The sequence below is a fragment of the Toxotes jaculatrix genome, chromosome 14 (assembly GCF_017976425.1).
Source record: "Toxotes jaculatrix isolate fToxJac2 chromosome 14, fToxJac2.pri, whole genome shotgun sequence".
NCBI classification, from domain to species: Eukaryota; Metazoa; Chordata; class Actinopteri; family Toxotidae; genus Toxotes; species Toxotes jaculatrix.
Genome location: NC_054407.1, coordinates 984,284 through 1,009,619, shown reverse-complemented (window position 1 = coordinate 1,009,619; position 25,336 = coordinate 984,284). Strand labels below are relative to the sequence as shown.

At 41.1% G+C, this 25,336-nt stretch overlaps 1 protein-coding gene, 1 long non-coding RNA gene and 1 other non-coding gene across 3 annotated transcripts in view; all 3 read left to right on the top strand.

The window, feature by feature from the left end:
- Positions 1-25,336, top strand: part of LOC121193016 — a 293,109-nt gene that overhangs the window by 43,807 nt on the left and 223,966 nt on the right. The gene's annotated exons all lie outside the window — the stretch shown is intronic.
- Positions 827-7,217, top strand: LOC121193330. Its single transcript, XR_005895274.1, has 3 exons — positions 827-871; positions 4,584-4,757; positions 7,158-7,217. It is a non-coding gene; the product is annotated as an uncharacterized LOC121193330 (long non-coding RNA).
- Positions 12,069-12,142, top strand: trnan-guu. Its single transcript has one exon. It is a non-coding gene; the product is annotated as a tRNA-Asn (tRNA).

Sequence of the window (25,336 nt, the reverse complement as noted above, 5' to 3'; positions counted from 1 at the left end):
CCCCCTAAATCCTCCATACTGCTCCTTTAAAGTCTTCTCATATTTTGTGTTAAATAAGTCAGAAGCAGGTGTTTTCTCTCCTGGTGTAGAGGAGAGTAGAATCAGGAAACACACACCTTCAGCCAAGAACAAAGGTCTGAATATATCAGAGCAGAATGGGAGAATTCAGTATTCTTCTCCACATTTGTCTGAGTCAGACTGCTGAAGCTTCATTCAGCTACAGCTGAACTCATCAAGTTACAGTGTAGTTGTGTTAGGAGGAGACCACTTCAGTCAGTCTGGACCACAGGAAGGACGACTGCCACCAAAGACTCTTTAAATCAACGTGTGACATCTGACTGTTGGTTGAAGTCAAGAAATGTGAATTTGTCCTTTAATGTTGTTTAATGACACAAAGTTCAGGAAGAAGAAGGTCATGTAAAACCTTCAATGATGAAGAGGATTTTAGTCCACCATGTCTGAATTGATCTTTATCTTCTCAGAGCTCAGCAGCATGTGATGAACCTGTGTTGACATGAATAGTTGTATGAATGTTGTGGTGACATTTGGATGATGTGTGTAGAAGGCTGACATTATGATGATCCACAATAAGAGAAGGACAAAGTCCCTCTACTCATGTTAGTGAAAGCTCATTGATTAGGACATATCTGATTGGATTAGAAATGATTTTTATCCACATGATTTATTCTTTATTCAGATTGAGTTCCTGCAGTTTGTCAGAGATCAGCTGTGCTTCTCTGGCCTCAGCTCTGAAGTCCAACCCCTCCCATCTGAGAGACCTGGACCTGAGTGACAACAAGCTGCAGGATTCAGGAGTGAAGCTGCTGTGTGGTTTTCTGGAGAGTCCACACTGTAGACTGGAGACTCTGAGGTCAGTTCACTGTCTGTTACTGTTGTAGATCTTATATCTTTAATCCACAACTGAACCTGGTTTATCTTCATCCACAACTTGAATCCATCCATCTTGAATGAATGAATGAATGAATGAGATTTGAAATAGTTGTTGTTCCATATTGTGACTTTTTCTTCTCTCAGACTAAGAATTATTCCTTCAGTTTCACTTCATTTCAGTCAGTTGTCATGAATAATGTCTGTTGACTTCAATGAAACCTTCAGAACTCACACACTGGTATTTGTCACAGTCAGCAGACTAATGTTTTCTAAATGAAGTGTAGAAAATGTCCAGTGTGAGTTGTTCAAAGTCCATTTTTATCACAACAATATACAGAAGATCCTCAGAACTAATATTTGAACAAATCAGTTGAAAAACACTTGAAGTTCATTTCAATGAAGTGTCAGGACTAATGTCAGTTCTTCTGTGTGTGTGTGTTTTGATCTTTAACACAAGTGTGTAAATTGTGGTCTTTTCTCATTGAGTTGAATTGACTTGTTAAATGTGTTAAGGAGCAAAGACTTAAAGAACCACACTGTTGGTTTGACATGTTTCAGTCCATTAACTGCAAATCTTGTTGTATTGTAAAGAGTCGCTGTGTGTTTGGAAAGACACCAACACATGAAATACATCATTATTATTATTATTATTGTTGTTGTTGTTGTTGTTGTTGTTGTTGTTGTTGTTCCTTATTATTATCAGCAGTATTCTTATTACATTGTGTGTATGTGACTTTGCTTCTGACCACTTTCCAAAGTTTTCCATTAAATTCTTCTTCTTCCATACATATTAGGTATAAAGTCATCATTAGAACGTGCAGTCTGATTGGGCATAATGTGCTATGACTTCTGGCAGTGAATCACATACAAACATGGTTGAAACCTTCATCAGACCTGAGACTATCTCAGGTTAAATTAATATTTTGATTTCTAGTCTGATTTCTACAAAATCCCAGTTGATCTTTCTTTGATTGTCTCAGATGTTATAATGGGTGTGTGTTGTGTGGAATGTTCAGAGCTGGAGTGTGTGACATCACCCACACTCTGACTGCCATCACTGAAAAATCTCTCAGAAAACTTCTTTCAACCAACCCAAATATAATGTGCCTAAAATAGAATTTTTTTTTTTTTAACTTTCATGTCTTTATTGAACACATTCATTCAAGATTCAAAATGGTAGTAGATAAAGTACGTGAACCCTTGCAATTGATCACTGGTTGAAGTCCCCCCCCCCCCCCCTCCTTTGGCAGTAATAACCTCAACCAGGCCCATCCTGCACATCGTTCAGGAGGAATTTCAGCCCATTCTTCCTGACAGAACTGATTTACCTCTGTCATATTCATTGGACGTCTCATGTGTATGACTCTCTTCATGTCATTCCATAGCATCTGTATTAGGTTGAGGTCTGAGCTCTAACTTGAACGCTCCAAAAGGTGGATTTTGTTTTTCTGAAGTCATTCTGTTGTGGACTTGCTCCAGTGTTTTGGGTCATTGTCCTGTTGCATCAAACAATTTCTACAGAGTTTCAGCTGATGTACAGACATTCTCACATTATCCTGAAGAATTTTATGGTTGAGATCTTTTCATTATCATATGCAGTGCCCCTTTTACTCCAGATGTAGTGCTGGAGGTTCTTTCCAAATAGTTCAGTCTTAGTTTGCCAACACTGCTGTGGAGTGTCAATGTGCTCTTTAGCAAACAGGCGTGCATCAATGTTCTTTTCAGTAAGCAGAAGTTTCCTTCATGATGTCCTGCCATAGACACCCTGCTTGTTCTATGTTTTACATACTGTAGACTCATGCATACAGATGTTAGCCATTTCAGATGATGCATTTAAATCTTTGGCTGTCTCTCGGGGTTGTTTCTTTACCTCATTGATGAGTCTTCGTCGTGCTCTTGGGGTCATTTTGATTGGGCTCCTACTTCTTGGTAGAGTAGCCACTGTCCCAAAGTGTCTCCACTTATAGATTGTTAACTGTAGACTGGTGAATTTCTAAAGTCTTTGAAATCACTTTGTAACCCTTTCCAGCTTTATGTAAATCAGTTCTTGATCATAGATCATAGAGTGGTTTTTATCAGTCAAAGTAGCTCTAGTCCACACCTCCAAACTCATTTTCTTAACAAGACTCCAGGTATGCTAACACCTGGCTCCAATTAGCTTTTTTGAGATCATTAACTCAAGGGTTCACTTACTTTTTCCACTATGAGGTTTTTATGGTTGTTCTCAACAAAGACATGAAAGATCTGATTTTTTATGTGTGTGTTATTAATTTAGGCACATTGTATGCGTCAGTACTCTTGACTTAGATGATCAGATCACATTTTATGACCATGAAAACCATGAAATTACAAAAGGTTCAAATACTTTTTCTTCCCACTGTATCAAAAAGTAGAGAAATGTGCCCTCTGTCACCCAGTGAGGATAAGTCTCCAGGACATGAATAAAGTCCATATAATGTCCTCTTTAATGGTTTAAACATGACTCAGTGTGTCTGTGAACCTGTGTGATACAGTTAAAGCCTTCAATGGTTACATTATCACCAATATCACTGCATAACATGTTAGTAGGACTATCAGGGCCACAAATAACATCACACAAAGTCCTTCAGCTGCTCCTGGATGATGCTCCCTCACATCCACTTGTACAAATATCCAGCATCTCACAGCTGATTATCCTGTATATGCACCACACAGAAGACACATTCAGTTTCTGCAGAAATGTTCTACTTATTATTACTAGTAGTAGCAGTATGGTATGCAAGCATGTTATGAATGTTGTGGTGACACTTGGATGATGTGTGTAGAAGGCTGACATTATGATGATCCACAATAAGAGAAGGACATGATTTATTCTTTATTCAGATTGAGTTACTGCAGGTTGTCAGAGATCAGCTGTGCTTCTCTGGCCTCAGCTCTGAAGTCCAACCCCTCCCATCTGAGACACCTGGACCTGAGTAACAACGAGCTGCAGGATTCAGGAGTGAAGCTGCTGTGTGGTTTTCTGGAGAGTCCACACTGTAGACTGGAGACTCTGAGGTCAGTTCACTGTCTGTTACTGTTGTAGATCTTATATCTTTAATCCACAACTGAACCTGGTTTATCTTCATCCAGGAGTTGAATCCATTCATCTGGAATGAATGAATGAATGCATGAGATTTGAAATAGTTGTTGTTCCATATTGTGACTTTTTCTTCTTTCAGACTAAGAATTATTCCTTCAGTTTGACTTCATTTCAGTCAGTTGTCATGAATAATGTCTGTTGACTTCAATGAAACCTTCAGAACTCACACACTGGTATTTGTCACAGTCAGCAGACTAATGTTATTATTATTATTATTATTATTATTATTATTTACCATGGTTTTAGTATTACATTGTGTGTATGTGACTTTGCTTCTGAGCATTTTCCAAAGTTTTCCATTAAGTCCATCTGTAATTTGGGATCAAATAGTTGTTGTTCAGTTGTTCAAATGTTCTTTTCAAGCAACATGTTATGAATCTGTGTTGACATGAATAGTTGTATGAATGTTGTGGTGACATTTGGATGATGTGTGTAGAAGGCTGACATTATGATGATCCACAATAAGAGAAGGACAAAGTCCCTCTACTCATGTTAGTGAAAGCTCATTGATTAGGACATATCTGATTGGATTAGAAATGATTTTTATCCACATGATTTATTCTTTACTCAGATTGAGTTCCTGCTGGTTGTCAGAGATCAGCTGTGCTTCTCTGGCCTCAGCTCTGAAGTCCAACCCCTCCCATCTGAGAGACCTGGAATTGTGGAGAAACAACCTTCAGGATTCAGGAGTGAAGCTGCTGTGTGGTTTTCTGGAGAGTCCACACTGTAGACTGGAGACTCTGAGGTCAGTTCACTGTCTGTTACTGTTGTAGATCTTATATCTTTAATCCACAACTGAACCTGGTTTATCTTCATCCATAACTTGAATCCATTCATCTTGAATGAATGAATGAATGAATGAATGAATGAGATTTGAAATAGTTGTTGTTCCATATTGTGACTTTTTCTTCTCTCAGACTAAGAATTATTCCTTCAGTTTCACTTCATTTCAGTCAGTTGTCATGAATAATGTCTGTTGACTTCAATGAAACCTTCAGAACTCACACACTGGTATTTGTCACAGTCAGCAGACTAATGTTTTCTAAATGAAGTGTAGAATATTAATAATTTTATTATTAATATTTGTACAAATCAATTGAAAAACACTTGAAGAAAAAGCTTTTCTTTCCTTTGAAGTTAATTTCAATGAAGTGTCAGGACTAATGTCAGTTTTTCTGTGAGTGTGTGTGTTTTGATCTTTAACACAAGTGTGTAAATTGTGGTCTTTTCTCATTGAGTTGAATTGACTTGTTAAATGTGTTAAGGAGCAAAGACTTAAAGAACCACACTGTTGGTTTGACATGTTTCAGTCCATTAACTGCAAATCTTGTTGTATTGTAAAGTGTCGCTGGCTGTTTGGAAAGACACCAACAAATACAATACATTATTATTATTATTATTAGTATTATATTTGTTGTTGTTGTTGTTGTTGTTGTTGTTATTATTATTATTAATATTATTTACCATGGTTTTAGTATTACATTGTGTGTATTTGACTTTGCTTCTGAGCATTTTCCAAAGTTTTCCATTAAATCCATCTGTAATTTGGGATCAAATAGTTGTTGTTCAGTTGAATATGTGTTTAGTTGTGGATTTCCTGAGCTGATCTGCAGGATAGAGACCAGGACCAAGCAAGACATTTTTCCTGGATCAGGACTGAACATTTGAAGTTTGATCCATTTCAGTGGTGAATCAAAGTCAGTTTTTAGTCCAACATGTCTGATTTGATATTTATCTTCTAATTCCAGACTTGACTGAGCTCAGCAGCATGTTATGAATCTGTGTTGACATGAATAGTTGTATGAATGTTGTGGTGACATTTGGATGATGTGTGTAGAAGGCTGACATTATGATGATCCACAATAAGAGAAGGACAAAGTCCCTCTACTCATGTTAGTGAAAGCTCATTGATTAGGACATATCTGATTGGATTAGAAATGATTTTATCCACATGATTTATTCTTTGTTCAGATTGAGTTCCTGCTGGTTGTCAGAGATCAGCTGTGCTTCTCTGGCCTCAGCTCTGAAGTCCAACCCCTCCCATCTGAGACACCTGGACCTGAGCTACAACAACAACCTGCAGGATTCAGGAGTGAAGCTGCTGTGTGGTTTTCTGGAGAGTCCACACTGTAGACTGGAGACTCTGAGGTCAGTTCACTGTCTGTTACTGTTGTAGATCTTATATCTTTAATCCACAACTGAACCTGGTTTATCTTCATCCACAACTTGAATCCATTCATCTTGAATGAATGAATGAATGCAATTTGAAATAGTTGTTGTTCCATATTGGGACTTTTTCTTCTCTCAGACTAAGAATTATTCCTTCAGTTTCACTTCATTTCAGTCAGTTGTCATGAATAATGTCTGTTGACTTCAATGAAACCTTCAGAACTCACACACTGGTATTTGTCACAGTCAGCAGACTAATGTTTTCTAAATGAAGTGTAGAAAATGTCCAGTGTGAGTTGTTCAAAGTCCATTTTTATCACAACAATATACAGAAGATCCTCAGAACTAATATTTGTACAAATCAATTGAAAAACACTTGAAGAAAAAACTCTTCTTTCCTTTGAAGTTCATTTCAATGAAGTGTCAGGACTAATGTCAGTTCTTCAGTGTGTGTGTGTGTGTGTGTGTTGTTATTTCCTTCTTCACACTTTGAATTTACAAGTTTACAGTTAGCATTTAATGGTAAATAATATTGTAATTATATTTCCCCAAAAGGTTTTTTCCAGTCAGACTTTTTCTTCATTTTAGTTAGTTTTCACATTAGAAAGGCAAATTTATTTTGGTAAAACCTTGTTTAGATTTATTTGTGCTTTATGTGAAATGAAAAGTATGTTATTTGCAATAAAAAATTCATCAAATAGTTCATTTGCATTTAATGTTAAAAGAATGTGAGGCTGAATGGTCGGCCCCCACACACGTTCACCTCACCAAATCTGGCCCTCTTTGCAAAAAGTTTGGACACCCCTGGTCTAGATATTATTATTATTATCATTATTATTATTAGTAGTAGTATTTGTACTTATAGTTGTACTATTAAATTGTATGTATCTTTTATAAACAGTGAAAGCTCATTGATTAGGACATATCTGATTGGATTAGAAATGATTTTTATCCACATGATTTATTCTTTATTCAGATTGAGTTCCTGCAGTTTGTCAGAGATCAGCTGTGCTTCTCTGGCCTCAGCTCTGAAGTCCAACCCCTCCCATCTGAGAGACCTGGACCTGTGGATGAACAATCTGCAGGATTCAGGAGTGAAGGATCTGTCTGATCTTGTGCAGAGTCCAGACTGTAGACTGCAGACTCTGAGGTCAGTAGAGGGTTGGAGTCAGTCCATGCTGCTTTCATCAGTATTGTACTAAACACAGTTCGTATCAAAGCAAAGATCCAGTGTCTCCTGTAAACCTCCAACCTTCTCAGTGGCTGCTTTCCTCATTGAAGCTGTGAGAGGAGAACTGGGACAGGCTTCAGGATTGGACAGAAAAACAGAGACAGAGACACAGAGAGCCGTCAACCAATCAGATCAGCCACAAGCTCGATGTGCTCATGTGTTTGAGTTGATGTGAAGACGACTGTTGTTGTTGTGTTCATGTCCACAGGAAGTAGAGCTGGATTACAGCTGACAGCCTCACAAGATGTGTAGAGACAGTGGTCCTCATTCATCAAAGTGTCTTAAAATCAAATCTGATCTGAAACTGTTTGTTCTCTCATTTCAACAGTAAAGAATTGATGAGTTTGATCTTCGTCACAGCTCTGAGATCAGTCTGACTGCAGCCTGCAAATCACTGGCTCTGATTTCAGAGAAGCATCATGACATTTTGGAAGCATGTGGTCTGATACAGAGCAGAACCTCTGCTGAAGTCCAGTGATCACATCTGTATATCTGTCCATCTGTCAGATACTTTCAGTGACAGCCTCCATGTTTATTTGTCAGCTGATATTTCAGAAGCAGATCAGATGTTCATCAACACACAGAGACTCTTTCTTTAAATGGAACATGAGTTGACATGTAACAGCAGTGAATCCATCACTAAACTGTTTGTGCAGTAATGAAGCTTCATGACTCAGCAGTTTATTTCCACTGTGGACTTGAGTGAAATGTTCAGAGGAAACAGACTTGATGCTAAAAGTCTCTGCAGGTGTGTGTCTTCACTCCAATACGTTAACATGAGAGCTGAGAGGAAGCTGCTACACTACACAGCTGCTCCACTTCTGCTCTGAACAGGACTGAAGTCCCTGCTGCTCTTTATACTGGATGTGCTGCATCAGTGACTGACAGCTGATGAAGTGAGTCTCTGTAAACACTGATTTATCACCTCTGTTGTCTGTCTTCTTCTCTCAACAGCTGGCTGTGATCTTTCCAAAGAAGAGAGTGAAGAGGACGGTGTGTGTGTTGAGAGAGGACGAGCTGTGTCCTGATGATCCAGAGAGGTTGAAGCAGCAGCAGCTTGTGTGTATAGAGGCTCTGATTGGTCCATGTTACTGGGAGGTAGAGTGAAGAGGAGAGCTTCATCCAGCAGTGACTGACAGAGGAACCAGAAGAAGTGGAGAAGACTCTCAGTGCTGCAGTCTGAACTGCTCTGAGAACAGCTCCACTGTCAAGTCCACCATCATCCCTGTGTGTTCCTCTGGATCTGAAAGAGAATCATCAGTGTATCTGGACTGCTCTGCTGCTGCTCTGTCCTTCTACACAGTCTCTGCAGACACACTGAGACTCCTCCACCTCCTCCACCCTCCACCTGGACTTTGTCTTTTTTTATTCATTCACAGATGCTGAACCCAAAGTGATAAATCAGATTAATCAGCTCCATCATGTGGTGTGATGGAGAATTGCAGCTAATTTCCACATTATTATTTCTTAGTGCAGAGCCTGACAAGACATATATTATTATTCACCATACATCTGATTCTGCTTATTCCACTTCTTCTGTACAGATTCCAGCTTCCTGCAGCTTTGAGAAAAACCAGGCACAGTACATCAGAAAATACAGTGACGGCCATTTTGCTTTGTTATACATGTTTATATACGTTATATATACATTTCACATAAAAACATGGTTGAAACCTGAAATATTGAGTTAAATCAGTATATTGATATATCAGTATTTTTATACCTTTTATGGTTTTTATTAAATCACAGTTGAAGTTTTATATTTTTCCTTTTTCTTTTTTTCATTCTCAGATTTTATTTTATATATATATATATATATATTTTTTTTTTTCCATATATTTCTTACACACTTTTTGTAGTAAAGTTTATTTAGCTGGTTTTGTTTAGATTGTTTATTTATTATTGTATGCACATTGCAGAGAGAGAGAAACAACATTTCGATTCCCCTGTTCCCCTGTATGTCTGAAAAAGCCTTTGAATCCTTTGAGCTTCATTCAGCTTCTTAATTTTCACAATTTCCACATTAAACTGAGCTCTGAGCTTCTGGTCATGAACAGAGATGATGGGAGTATTTAAACTGTGACAGCTCCTACACCATAAACAGTAGGAACATATAAAATACACCCGTGTCTTCACTAAAGCCTTGTGATGATCATGGTGTTTTCACCATGTCAGATTTCACTTTTGTTGACAGGACGTTTAATTTTCCAACTATCAGGGCATTTTTGATGACAAGCTCTGTCCTATACCCTGTTGTCTGCTGGGCATACACACTGGTTTTTTTGTATTTACATTCTGGTCCAGGGGTCTAGTCACCATAGCAACCAATGACTGGGCAGTATCTGGGAAGAGGTGGACAAGTAACTCTAATTAGATGAATTAACTCTTAGTCTCATGGGGACCATTTTTATTGTCGGCCATCTTGTCCTCTCCTAGCAGGAAATATCAAACAGCAGCTTTAATAACAAAAAATGACTGGTATAAAGTCTGTGAGACCAGGACACAAAGTCAGAAAAACTCAGTGTCCACACAGGAACCAGGAGCCACACAGAGAACAAATACTGGGACAGACTCAGACAAGACAACTGACTAACTGACAAAGAGACAGAGGAAGCAAGGAGACTTAAATACACTGACAATGGCAGACAATCAACAAAGGTGGTGATACACAAGGGGCAGGACTTCAAAGTAAAACAGGAAATACTGAACAAAATTCAAGAAAGCAAAACAAGAGTCCTCAATATTCCAGAAACAGAACAAAAGGAGCTGCTACAGGTCTGATCATGACAAAGAGTCCAAACACAGTCCAAACAATGTTCAACCAAAGTCCACAGCAGTCCAAAGAGTTCAAGACAGCCACCAAGGGGCTGATCAGAACAGTCTGGAGATGGGTTGATGACGTGATGACAGTCAGGTGTGTAGGTGAGTTGGTGGGAAGAGAATCCAGGTCACCACACTCAGGCCTGAACACACACACGCACACACACACACACACACACATAAACAAGACACACAAATGGGTGGAGAGCACCACACAGGGACAAACGAGACAGATCAGGGGAGGGGACACAGAGGAGACACAATGGATGAGGGAGAGAGCCTGTCTGATCTGAGCAGAGAAAGGATGTAGTGACTTCTAACTTAGTTGTAAAATATAATTTACTTGCATATAGAGTATAGCTGGTCTAGAGTATCCAGTCCAGCTGATTTGTGAGGATCCAGCTTGAGTAGCTCCTCAAGCACCTCATACTCCTGAATCGATTGAAAAGAGAAGTGGGGGTTGCTTGGAGAGTTGCTTGGACAGGGGGGGATCATGGTTTGGTGTCGTGTCATTAAAGTTGACAGCAGAAGTGGGCGTGGTAGCAGCAAAGGCATGACCAGACTCAGTGACATGTTTGTCAAAATGATCCACCATGACGGTTAAATCTAAAACTAAAATATTGTCAGATTTGATCGCATAAGGCAAATGTGAGGATGAGGACATTTTGCAGGTGTAAGAGCAGAATTGTTTGGCTAGAGAGAGAGAGAGAGAGGTCAGGATGGAGTCCTCTGCTGCTGAGACTGGCTTCATCAGGAAAACACAGAATATTTGGCTCCCAGTCTGACATTGTGGTTGAATGTGTTATAAACAGACAGTTCAGTTAATTCAGGATCCACATGCAGGACTATAGACACAGAAGTGGGAGTAAGATGAACATTGAAGCCAGGACTGATGTGAATCAGAGTGTTTAGTCAGAGCAGGGCAGGCAGAGGCAGGATCACAGGAGTCAGGTTGGGCCTGGGCCTGTGCTGCAGAGAGGCAGGGAAGGATGAGTGTGGTGGAAATCCTCCAGGTGACCAGACGAGCAGGAAGGACACAGAGCGTGGTGAGGCTGCAGCACAGGTGAAAAAAAACTGGTAAGAAGATGGTAACAAGGTAAGTTAAGCGATCCACCAGGCCTGTCAGGATGAGCACAGTGAAGGTCTCTAACCATCTTAGCATCCACGATGTGAGTGTGGATGCTCTGTTGGACCATGAGGATCCACGAGGTGCTGAAGGTCCTTGTCCTGATGACGAACATCCAGGAGTCTCCAAACAGTGAATGCAGGATGATCATACACAAGCTGGTAGATGCTGCTGCTCCTGAGTTTGCTCCTGTCTTCACTCCCCCGTGTTCAGTTTCTCATGTTTCTTTGGATTCACATCTTTTGCTGTTTTGGTTTCAGTAAGACATCTTAGTTTCCTTAAGTTTATGTTTTTGAATTTTCCCTACATGGACACTTTTGTTTTTTTCTGAGTTTTGTTTCCTAGCTGAACAGACTCTGCAAGACAGTGACTTTTCTTATTAAAATATGCTCATTAATCAGATTGCCTGGATCTGCACAAAGAAGTTTCAATGAAGCCATGGTTACAGAGTCACTTCCTGAATGGCTCTGAAGCTTTGTGGACAGCCCAGAGCTCCAACCAGCCTCCCAGTCTGCCAGCCTCAGACCAGTTCCTGCTCTCCAGTCAACTACTGAGCCTTATATTTAAAATTAATGTAATCACTGCTGTAACACATTTATGTTTACAATATTCAATCCTCAAAAGACCAGGAAATAAAGTGTTTCTTGTCAGAGTTTGAGATCCTGATTCAAGTCTACCTGTTCTGGTTTCGTTGACAGATCCTACCGTCGGTCTCTGTGGCGCAATCGGTTAGCGCGTTCGGCTGTTAACCGAAAGGTTGGTGGTTCGAGCCCACCCAGGGACGAACGGATGAAGAAGTGTTTTTGTTGGCGGCCGTGGCGCGGCAAGTTAAGTGTGCGGCTTTGGAGTTTGGACCACCCGGAGATCAGAGGATCGCCGGTTCGATTCCATGGTACCCCTGAGCAAGGGACCAATCTACCCCCAGCTGCCCGGGCTCCTTCTAGGGTTTCCTTTTTGTCCCTTCAGCACAAACAATGTGTCTCAAGCTCTTATGACAAACAAAAAAGAAACTTCATTTCAAATAGTTTGAAATGACTAAGTGCATTGAAAAATAACTACTGAAGCTGAACTGTATAAATCTGGGTCTAATCTTTGTGGATTCACCTGTGAACCTCAGTGACTCACTGACCCAAAACACCTGAGGATAATGAGAAAATGTGAACTTATCTTTCAACACAAACTCCAACAGGGGAAACCATTAGAACAGCCACAAACATGATCATCATAGATAAACATGGGACACGGGATACGTGGGACACATGACGTAGAAAATACTAAACATGCACTTCAACACTTTGCCTTAAGTACTGTACCTGTAGAGCAGATGTCCCTCTGTGACTCAGCAATAATCCTGAGGAAATGTCTGAGTCATGGATCGGTCCGGTCCAACTGATTCTTTGGCTTTGCCTTCACCAACTGCAGCATGTGACATCGGATTCTAGAATGTCTTTGACACATCAAAGATATAAAAGGTTGTCCTGTTGTTAGTCTCCAGCGCCGCTAGATGGCAGCACACATCAGCTCCACAGCGCACAGAGCGGGACCTGCGTTGTTACAAGCAGGGAGGACAGGTCTTTCTCAGTCATCTGGCTCTGTGTGCTAACAGTTTGTATTGTCCTAAAACTGGATCAAGCTAATGTTCCCGCTCTGAGGCCAGAGGCACTAACATCACACACTTACAACTAACAGGACAAGTCTGAAAAGCACTACACTCACCTCTGCTTCACATCTACATCTTCAGTTTCATACTGAGAAGGCAGCAGTGCATCAGAGCTGGTCCGTCAAAATCCACGCATGTTGCACAGCTCTTCTCGTCTGCACCATGCTGTGTCCACCACATGTTTTTGGCTGTCTCGCTCTCATCAGTTTGGTCACCATAGATACCACACATCCAAACTGTTATCAACCATTTTTTGTTTTTCGAATCATAAAATATCCTTGCTCCTAGTTAATACCAAAATTACAAGAAAATTCTCCTATGAAAGTCTAATTCTTCAGACTACTCTTTCAAAGCACAGTGTATTATGTAACATTATGAATAACTAGTATATAATAACCTAACCAACACTACCTTGCAAATCCATCACAACCATCTGCATTTGAATAAAGTAGTTGTAGACCTCCAGCTCTGTTCAGTGATGGTTTCTCCACTTTAATGTAGATATCCCCCTTCACTCCTCTTTCAAATTAAAATAAAATGGACAGAATGATTGCAGCGTGCTCATAAAGGAGAGAAGACACACTGTGATTGTGTATTTGATTTATTGAACTTAAATTGTGTTCACCCATCTCCTTTGCTGCACTTCTTCCTCTGTCAGAGCAGGAACAGCCAAACCTGGGCTGGAGTGGTCCATTTGGTTAAATAGGGGTGTTCACAGGGGAATAAACCAAGTGTGGTAGAATGGGAGGGGTGTTTTGTCTTTTGTGCTGAAATGACCTGTGAAAGTATCTTGTTTAAAAAGAAATATGTGTTTTTAAAGTAAGTTTAAGTGAACTTGATTTTTATGCACATGATTTATTCTTTATACAGATTGATCGCCTGCAGGTTGTCAGAGATCAGCTGTGCTTCTCTGGCCTCAGCTCTGAAGTCCAACCCCTCCCATCTGAGACACCTGTACCTGAGGATGAACATCAGACCTGAAGGATCTGTCTGATCTTGTGAAGAGTCCAGACTGTGGACTGGAGACTCTGAGGTCAGTAGAGGGTTGGAGTCAGTCCATGCTGCTTTCATCAGTATTGTCCTAAACACAGTTTGTATCAAAGCAAAGATCCAGTGTCTCCTGTAAACCTCCAACCTTCTCAGTGGCTGCTTTCCTCATTGAAGCTGTGAGAGGAGAATGGTGACAGGCTTCAGGATTGGACAGAAAAACAGAGACAGAGACACAGAGAGCCGTCAACCAATCAGATCAGCCACAAGCCTGATTGTGATTGTGTGTTTGAGCTGATGTGAAGACGACTGTTGTTGTTGTGTTCATGTCTACAGGAAGCAGAGCTGGATTACAGCTGACAGCCTCACAAGATGTGTAGAGACAGTGGTCCTCATTCATCAAAGTGTCGTAGCATCAAATCTGATCTGAAACTGTTTGTTCTCTCATTTCAACACTAAAGAATTGATGAGCTTGATCTTTGTCACAGCTCTGAGATCAGTCTGACTGCAGCCTGCAAATCACTGGCTCTGATTTCAGAGAAGCATCATGACATTTTGTCAGCATGTGGTCTGATACAGAGCAGAACCTCTGCTGAAGTCCAGTGATCACATCTGTATATGTGTCCATCTGTCAGATACTTTCAGTGACAGCCTCCATGTTTATTTGTCAGCTGATATTTCAGAAGCAGATCAGATGTTCATCAACACACACAGACTCTTTCTTTAAATGGAACATGAGTTGACATGTAACAGCAGTGAATCCATCACTAAACTGTTTGTGCAGTAATGAAGCTTCATGACTCAGCAGTTTATTTCCACTGTGGACTTGAGTGAAATGTTCAGAGTAAACAGACTTGATGCTAAAAGTCTCTGCAGGTGTGTGAGTTTCCAGCTCAGTGTCTTCACTCCAATACGTTAACATGAGAGCTGAGAGGAAGCTGCTACACTACACAGCTGCTCCACTTCTGCTCCCTGCTGCTCTTTATACTGGATGTGCTGCATCAGTGACTGACAACTGATGAAGTGAGTCTCTGTAAACACTGATTTATCACCTCTGTTGTCTGTCTTCTTCTCTCAACAGATGGAGGTACGGATCTTTCCAAAGGAGAGAGTGAAGAGGACGGTGTGTGTGTTGAGAGAGAACGAGCTGTGTCCTGATGATCCAGAGAGGTTGGAGCAGCAGCAGCTTGTGTGTAAAGAGACTCTGATTGGTCCATGTTACTGGGAGGTAGAGTGGAGAGGAGAGCTTCATCCAGCAGTGACTGACAGAGGAACCAGAAGAAGTGGAGAAGACTCTCAGTGCTGCAGTCTGAACTGCTCTGAGAACAGCTCCACTGTCAAGTCCACCATCATCCCTGTGTGTTCCTCTGGATCTGAAAGAGAATCATCAGTGTATCTGGACTGCTCTGCTGCTGCTCTGTCCTTCTACACAGTCTCTGCAGACACACTGAGACTCCTCCACCTCCTCCACCCTCCACCTGGACTTTGTCTTTTTTTATTCATTCACAGATGCTGAACCCAAAGTGATAAATCAGATTAATCAGCTCCATCATGTGGTGTGATGGAGAATTGCAGCTAATTTCCACATTATTTTTCTGTCTTGCAGATCTTAGAGGTTCAGAGTTATGCAGTAATTTAACTATTGAACACACTCTGGTACTGCAGATAACATTTAATTCAGAGGGTGAATCCAATTTTCTGATTGGCTGAGGCTGGTGAATTTTGTGATTGGCCATTTCATTCATGTGAGAACATGACTGGAGCTTGTACAGGAACAAATTCACAAACTGAGGCAGGCAGAACATTTAAAGTGGAAAAAACAATGGAGCCTTTCTTCAAATATAATAATTCAATTATACAAACTACAAACTGTATTATAGTATAACATGTTATTAGAATGACATGAACAGTAAACAAAGCTAAATCACTATCAGTTACTCTGATGCAATTACTTTCACTACTACTGCAAGTAGTATAGATATTACTACTGCTACAACAACCACTGCAATCACTATGAACTACTTCTAAAAATAACACAGTAATCGTAATTCCTATGTATCTTATAGTTCCTGAGGAATGTAAATATTATACTAGAGGCACTTAAAGACTATTAACATCTACTTTTACACTGTCTCATTAATACAATTGTTTAAAATGTTCTAAATGTATTACACCCATTCTCAGTACTACATGAAACACTACAAGTACCACTCCTGAAATACTCTGACTGTGTATTTGGGGTTTCACCTTCAGGAGCTGAACAGAAGGTTTTCTCTTCTCATTAAGGCTGTAGTCAGGACTTTAGAAATACTGAGGTCATGAGGTCAAGCTTCCTTTAGACAGTTTTTTTTTCTATGACTTCCATTTTCTGATTATCTGGATTTTTTAAACCATATAACTCATTTATCTAACAGCTCTGAACTCTCTGTGATGTGTTATTTAAATGCAGCAGTGTGTCCCTGAGTTTTAATGAACCTCTGAATTTCTGTATTGTTTCCTGTGTGTATTGAATTGAATGGTTTAAAGGCTGTTTCCTAACACTAATAATAAATCCAATAATTATTCTGACAAATCAAAAATTCATTCATTATTCATAATTCAGCACCACTATCAATGACAGTTAATGCAATTCAATTAATACCTGTCTCACTCAATACAGGGAAACAATTTTGTGGACATTGCAACCAGGGGAGAGGACACACTGGACCTAATGTCTACAAACAACAAGGACTCTTCCAGAGCTGCTGTCCTCCCCCATGTTAGTAACTCTGACCATCCAGCTGTTATACTGACACCAGCTTACAAACCCAGAGTGAAACAGGTCAAGCCAGAGGTCAGACAGGTTAGAATGAGACCACTGCTTTGAGACCAGTCAGTGGGACATTTTCAAAGAGGCAGCAACATATGACAATGTTTCTGACCTCCAGGAATATACTGTGTCTGTCACTGACTACATTAATAAATGTATAAATGATGTGACAGTGGTTAGAACCATCAAGAGGCGAGCCAACCACAAACACAAAAAAGTTTGCTCTCGGCTGAGAGCCTGGAACTCTGCATATAAATCTGGGGATGCTGCAGCAAATAGTCTGACAAGGAAGAACCTGTCACAGAGATCAGAGAGAGGACGAGGCCACGATGACCTGAATCCCTCTTATGCACGGTTTGAGGTCAAAAGCACCATCCAGGCACAGACGCTCCCACTACCATCCAGAGACCAGGCACTCCAGCTGTCCACTGCTGAAGTGAGAAAGGCCTTTGGACTGGACAACATCCCTGGATGTGTTTTAAAGGATTGCGCAGAGCAATTGAAAGGTGTCTTTGCAGACATCTTCAACACATCCCTCAGGCAGGCAGTCGTACCCACCTGCCTCAAAAGCACCACTATTATTCCAGTCCCAAAGAAGTCAGATCCAGCCTGCCTGAATGACTTTCACCCAGTGGCTCTCACACCAACTGTGACCAAATGTCTTGAGCAGCTGGTTTTGAAACATATTAAGAACAATCTCCCAATAAACCTGAACTCCCTTCAATTTGCTTATAAAACAGACACAATCTCCACCACACTCCACCTCACGCTGTCACACCTGGAGAGGAAGAATACCTACACCAGAGTCCTTTTCATTGACTTCAGCTGTTAATACAATCACTCCACAGCAGCTGGTGGAAAAGCTGAGGCTGCTGGGTGTGAACACTGAAACCTGCAACTGGTACTCAGCTTCCTGACAAAGCAGCAGCAGACAGTCACACATTAAGATCCATCTCAGGGGTGTGTCCTGAGCCAGCTGCTGTTTCGCCTTCTCACACATGACTGTACAACCAGATGCAGCACCAACCACACTGTTAAGTTTGCAGACAACACAACCTAATGACAATGATGAGTCTGCTCACAGACTGGAGGTGGAGCAGCTTGAAGTGTGGTGCAGATCCCACAACCTCACCATCAATGTGGACAAAACAAAGGAAATGGTGATTGATTTCAGGAAATCTGGCAAAGATCACCACACACATCTCACCATAAATGGTGCTGCTGTGGAGAGGATTGGCAGGGTTCAGTTCCTGGGCGTGCACCTAGCTGATGACCTGTCCTTCTCCATCAACATCACAGCTGTCATCAAAAAAGGGTTAGGGTTAGACAAAAACGTCTCCACCCCCTCCGGAGACTCAGAAAGTCAGGACTCCCCACACCTCACCTCATCACATTTTACAGGGGCACCATCCAAAACATCCTGAGGCTCAGCTTCACGTCCTGGTTTGGCAGCTGCAGGGTCCACGAGCAACAACAGTAAGACATTTAAGACTGCATTCAGAATTGTTGGTGCCCCTCTCCTGTTCCTGAAGGAGATCTACCAGCAGCGCTGCATTCACGGAGCAATCTCCATCATCAGTGACTCTCAACCACCCCTCTCATGGCCTGTTCTCCCCCCTTCTTGTCCAGCAAGAGGTCCAGGAGCATCAGCAGGATGCTGAACAGCTTCTTTGCACAAGTGGTGAGACTGATGAACGGACTGTGTCCCTTCCCCATCCATCCACACACCCACGCAGCCACACTGCTGTGAGACAGAGAATGTCACAGTCACTTTAGTCAATTTAGAGTTTCTTAGTTTCTAGTTTAACAATTTTCTTTCTCTACCCACTGTTTATTTTAATGTCAGAAGCTGGTGAGAAACAACATTTCGTATCAGCCTGTGTATTTTTGTAAATACCACGTGAAATAAAGAAAATCTTGAATCATGAATCTAAATTTTAAAAAGTCAAAGTAGAAAATATGTACAGTATTTCTGTACAATGATAAAACTTTGAAAACACACCTTTACACTGTGCCGTGGGACTTCGGTGCAATGTGGGCTGACCCCGTGACCTGGGCCTGGACCCAGATAAGCAGCAGATGATGACATGACGTGACCTTTACACTGTGCATTCAAAGACCTGCCATTTGTGTGATCTCTTTATCTATATCAAGACTGATCTTTTAGTGGACATGAGGACATATCACAGCATGCACAGTGAACAAGAGGGAAAGATTAATTACTGTTGGTTTCTGACAAAATAACAGTCAATTCCATTGAATCACAAGATATAATTCAATTTCTCCTGTGGGTGTTAAGAATAAATCTCTTAACAACCATCCAAAAATAACTTTTCAACATTTCTGAAAGCATCTTAAATAATAAAAAAAAAAACAGTTACTCAGTATTCAGTATATTAGGTGTCTGGAGGTTCCTCAACAGGTCTCCTAGCTTCCTAGTCACCTGCAGCATGAACAGTATAGCTCAGTATAAATGATCATCACCTGGACCTGTATTGTAATGATTATCTTTGACCTGTCACAGAGGGAAAGTCACAGGTGAACAGCTTTAATGATTTAATGATTGCTATACCAAATGATCCAATAAGTCATTCTATGTTACTGATCATATAGGTTTATGTTCTTGTTATGGCCACAGCTGTGTTGGAGAATTGGTAAGTTTGTGTGATGTGTATCAGGTGTGTGTGTGTGTGTGTGTGTGTGTGTGTGTCCTACGGTGACTGGTTCAAATGCTGTCTGTTGCATATAGAGTAATGGAATTATACTGATGCCTAGTAATGTACATTCTTTATCATTTGCTTTTATCTCAAATCCACAAACAGCTTGATGTTCAATGTATCATTCATGCTACGTTCATGACTGGAGGTGGGGTGATGATGTGATAGCTGTTAGGTGCGCAGGTGAATTGAGGGGAATGGCAAGCAGATCACCACACTCTGGCCTGAACACACATACACACACAGGACACACACACGTACAGGTGGAGAAGACAGACAGGGACAAATAACACACACCAGTAGAGATCGACTGATTATCGGCGCCGATGTTCGGCATTTTGACGCATATCGGCATCAGCCTTCTTTTTAATCCGACGGCCAATGAGAGATCAATTTAAAACTGGGTTATTTTGGCTCTGATGCAGCTGCGCCTCTGTCTGCAGACACTACTCTGTCTCCAGCATTGTCCCACCCATAGCACCATCTGATTGGTTACAAGCAGAGCTGATTGGCACGGAGGTTTTGAAGGTAAGTTAAGGCGCAGACTCTCCCGAATTGCATGAATTGCAATTGGATGAGCGTGCGGAAGTGTTCTCGAGAGAGAGTATGAGGTATGCTGGAGCGTTAGGATGAGTAAGTTGTGCGTTAGCGGCAGAAGTTTTAATACAGTGAGCAAAGGAATTAACAATAAAGTTGAAGCCTGCCAGGTGAACAAGACTCCCGGCTCGTTCTTGTTGGAGTTCTGCCGTAGCGTGAGTGACAAGGAGGGGGGTTAACCACGAGCAGGTACCGCTCGTCCCTGGAGCTTTCACAGCCGAACAGAAATGGCTCACAGCTGTTTGGTGTTTTTAACGGTTTCATCACTTGAAACAAGGTTGCTGATAATATTGATAGAGAAATAGTGAGAATAATAAGAAGTGTGTGTGTGTGTGTGTGTGTGTGAGAGAGTAAAATTCAGTTTTTTTTCAAACCCTCATTTCAGATGGACAGACTGAAGTCTTCAGTGAAGTCTCTGTAATTTATTAGAGCAAGAGGAGCCGTCTCACTGGAACAATTCTGCTTTTAACACCACAATCTGCAAATTTTATTTAACTTTGTTTTATTTACTTTATAAAATTTTAGGAAGCTATTTATTTATTTATTTAAATTTTCAGTTAACTAAATATCGGTTATCGGCCTCCTTGACTACTAATAATTGGTACTGGCCCTGAAAACACATTATCGGTCTGTCTCTATTCAGTTCCTCATGTTTCTTTGGATTCACCTCTTTTGCTGTTTTGGTTTCAGTAAGACGTCTTAATTTCCTTAAGTTTATGTTTTTGAATTTTCCCTACGTGGACACTCTGAGTTTTGTTACCTGGCTGAACAGACTCTGTAAGATAGAGACAGTGACTTTTCTTATTAAAATATGCTCATTAATCAGATTGCCTGGGTCTGCACAAAGAAGTTTCAATGAAGCCATGGTTACAGAGTCACTTCCTGAATGGCTCTGAAGCTTTGTGGACAGCCCAGAGCTCCAACCAGCCTCCCAGTCTGCCAGCCTCAGACCAGTTCCTGTTCTCCAGTCAACCACTGAGCCTTACATTTAAAAGAATGTAATCACTGCTGTAACACATTTATGTTTCCAATATTCAATCCTCAAAAGACCAGGAAATAAAGTTAAAGTATTTCTTGCCGGAGTTTGAAATCCTGATTCTAGTCTACCTGTTCTGCTTGGTTTTGTTGGTGTCGCCTAATATCAGGATGATAGTTCCTACAGACCTTCAAGGTATGAAAGAGACCGATATGACAGATGAGATTCCCATAATCGTCCTGGATCTTCTGAGCGTCATGCATGTGCCTGCAGCCCATCGCCCAGGGACTACACACAACGTGGCCACTCTCTGGAACGCTGTGAGGACTTCCATTCTCCTTCCCATAACAAGAAGGTGACAAGTAGTTGACAGTGGGGGCCAATTGCCAGCTACTGATTTTACTCAGGCCCATAAAGACAGTAATGCCCTGCCCACGGATTTAACCAGAGACAGTTTATCTGGGGTTTATGTGTCAGAAAGACACGTATCAGTTGTGACTGAGGACACTGTTGTCCATGCTTTTGTAGACACTGGAGCTGACTTATCAGTCATTTGTGAAGATTTCAGGATGTCACACTATCACACTACACAAATAAGTCAACATATGTGCAGTTAGAATAAAAATAAGAATAGAATTCATGCCTTTGATGTGTCAGCATTCTAGAATGTGATGTCACAGGCTGCGATGGTTGGCGAAGGCAAAGCCACAGAAAACTCCACAGGCAAAATGATCAGAGAAACAGTTGGACTGGACAGAGCAATGACTCAGACATTTCTTCAGGATTATTGCTGAGTCAGAGAGGGACATCTGCTCTACAGGTCCAGTACTTAAGGCAAAGTGTTGAAGTGCATGTTTAGTATTTTCTATATCATCATGTTTATTTATGCTGATCATGTTTGTGGTATATTCTAATGGTTGCTCAACTTAGGTCTCCTAAGATGAATGCAGCCTGCTCCAGAGTGCTCTTGACCTCAGATTGGGGGAACGATTCATCTTTTAGCAGGACAATGACCCTAAGCATACAGCCAAGATAACAAAGGTGTGGCTTCAGGACAACTCTGTGAATGTCCTTGAGTGGCCCAGCCAGAGCTCTGACTTGAATCCGATTGAACATCTCTGGAGAGATCTGAAAATGGCTGTGCACCGATGCTGCCCATCCAACCTGATGGAGCTTGAGAGGTTCTGCAAATGAGGAAATGAGCAAAACTGCCCAAAGATAGGTGTGCCGAGCTTGTGGCATCATATTCAAGAAGACTTGTGGCTGTAATTGCTGCCAAAGGTGCATCAACAGGTGCATCAACAGTATTGAGAAGAACAAGGTAGCAGCTAGTTTAACCCAAAGTTTCATGGAGCTCTGCTAACATCGCGACAAGGTAAGCCCTCCTGTTGAAGGTTTTTAGCTGTATTGCTTTTTACTGTTTCTGATGGGTGCATCAGTTTTCCTTTTGCAGAGAGGTACCAATTAATATGCACAGTTTGCTTGATGTAAGCATGCATTTTGGTCTGTTGCTATGCTGAACGAACATGGTAGGGAGTTGAAAACTCAGCTGAAGACGATGATCCTGAGGGAGAGGCAGCAGGAGGCACCCAGCACCAAAATGGTCTGTCCACAAGAGGTGGAGAATAACTAGGCTCCTCAACAGCAAGCCATCAGACTCCTGAATACAGACACTCCTCCCCCCCCCACCCCCCCACTGTCCACCTCCCCCACTAGGATCCCCTCCACACACACACACATGCACATGATCACTTTAACTACCGGTCACTTTATATGGACACTGTTACTCTTTGCATTACTCTTTGTTTGCCACCTTACTGTGTTCTCTTTTTAAATTGTACATATTCAGCTACTATTTACTATTACTTTTTTAAATTATTCTGTACATATGTGGCTGCTATTTCTTTTACTATATCTTTTACTTACTTTACTTGCTTTTGTAAGATCAATTATTTTTATTTAAAGCAATATATGAAGGGAGAGCATATCATTGCATCGTGTGAACAGCTGCTTTGTACTGTGCAGATGACAATAAACCTTTTTGAATCCTTTGATGGAGGTGGATCCCAGAGTCCTGCAGGGATTCTGGGTGCTTCCTCCTTGCTCCCTCTTAAACAGATCTTCCCAGACCCTCAGCAAACTGTCTGTTGGGGTCACAAAGGCCACTTTGGATCATGTCTGTGTGGAACAGCAGGCCACCTTCTCCCGCTCCATCAGGGATGACATGGTCCTGTCTGTCCTGACAGAGGTCAGACAGACCTACCCACACCATATCCTGGTGGACTGGTTCAAGAACTGTGCACCAGTGCTGCTGAGCAAAATTGTTGATGTTGCATCAGAACATATTTGTGGGATGTCTTGCCACCACTGCTAAGGAGAAGCCACCATCCCGGCCAGAGATAAACTCTGCTTCTCTTACACCCCCTGCTGAACCTGCATCCAAAGCCCAGGCCAGGGAGGATGTAAATAAAAAACCCGACAGGGAGAAGGTCCCAGAATCCACCCAGAGCACCAGACTCTGCTTCAGTCCCTCTGACCCCTCCTGTTCATTACTGCAGGAAGGACCCAAAGCCCACCAGAGAACCAGACTCTGCTATGGTTCAAGCTTCATCAGCTCCTGTGAGTCCTCCTCTTGAACCTGTGGTCACTGATCACTCAGAAGTCAAAATGACTGAGAGGGACAGAGTAAGGTGCTTCCTCCGTCGGCTCTTTCATCCACTGTGCTGCTGCTTTGTTTCCAACGACACCAAAACTGACTAATTGTCTTGATGCATTAAAAAAATAAAAGCAAATTAAAGCATTAGTAAATTGGGGTTGTGTAAAATTGTTTTTACAGTTTAAAGAGTGAACACTGTTCTGTGATGTGGAATATTTTATTCATTCACAATTTAATGCTCAGAGCGGAAAAAATTACAGCACTAAGTTTTTTGTTGTTTTTCTTCTTAAACACCATCTACTTTGTGTAAATCTACACATATTGGTGCAGAATAATTTGAACTGCAAAACTATTAATCAATAGTTACCTAAAGTTTTACCCATAAGTTAGTAATAAGAAATTACCCAGAAACAGGCTCTGTCACAAATGAATGGAAAAGGGAAGTAAGCACAATGTCTACTTTTTTTTTAGTGTTTAGAGCCTTTAATTTTGAAATGATAGTAATACCACAATTCAAAAATATCCAATTACACGTGAAGGTTCTACATTCAAATACTATTACTGAAGTAAATCAAAAGTATTATCGGAAAAATGTATGAGACGTTGCTGCATTACTTCTATTATATCACATACAATGTCCTGTTTTCCAGGAAATATCCAGGATAATTTGGTTCTAATTACAATGAAGACATAAATGTTCCTGAAAGAAAAGCTGCATTTAAATCAAAATAGATTTTTTCTCATTGTTTACTTGTCACTTTAAATTTAAGTCACAATTTCTTATGAATTGTTTGCTTCCCTATAGGAAAATTTCACTTTTCAGTCAGTTTATAGACTCTGAGCTGCAGGAGTCTTGGGTTTAGAATTGTCTGGCATGAGCTGTGAGGCAGAGCGTTGTTAATCTGGCCATGTCTACAAATCACCACGAGAGAGAGCCATCACATCATCATCAGATTTTGTGATTTGCTGTAGTCACCTTCATGATGGTGTTGTTCCTCACCTTAGCCAGAGGGGGGCAGCCTACTCAATGCCTTGCTGCAGCATGTGTCGTTCAAGCTGCAGCTGAGAGAGAGAGAAGAGGAAAGAGAAAAGATTTCCATCATCTGCCTGGCAATGGCAGCAATCCAGACTGAGCATAATGGAAAGTCAACAGTCACACTTTGGGCTTGGGTTCATGTCAAATCCAACAATGACATCAGTTTGTGCAGGAAGCTCCTGGTATGACACTGTGAGTTAGAAGCATGTGTGGGTTTTTATTAAAATACTAAAGAAAGGATGAGTTTAAAATGCAGACAATGATATCCAGGGATTTAGTCAGTACATATGGAGCTGCTTGAATTTAACCTCACTTCTGGAGAGAACAGCATGTCTAATGGCATTTCATGAATCACAGTAATAAGATATTAACTGACACAACATGTTATGGTACTGGCACAATAGAAAATGGCAGAGAAAAGCAAGTGAGAGTGAGAGTGAGAGTTCAGGTAAGAGCAAACAAAGAGAAACTGCTGAGGATTAGATTGTTGTAACTCAAAGAGCCAAAGGAAGTAATGTTTGAATACATGATCTGTATGTT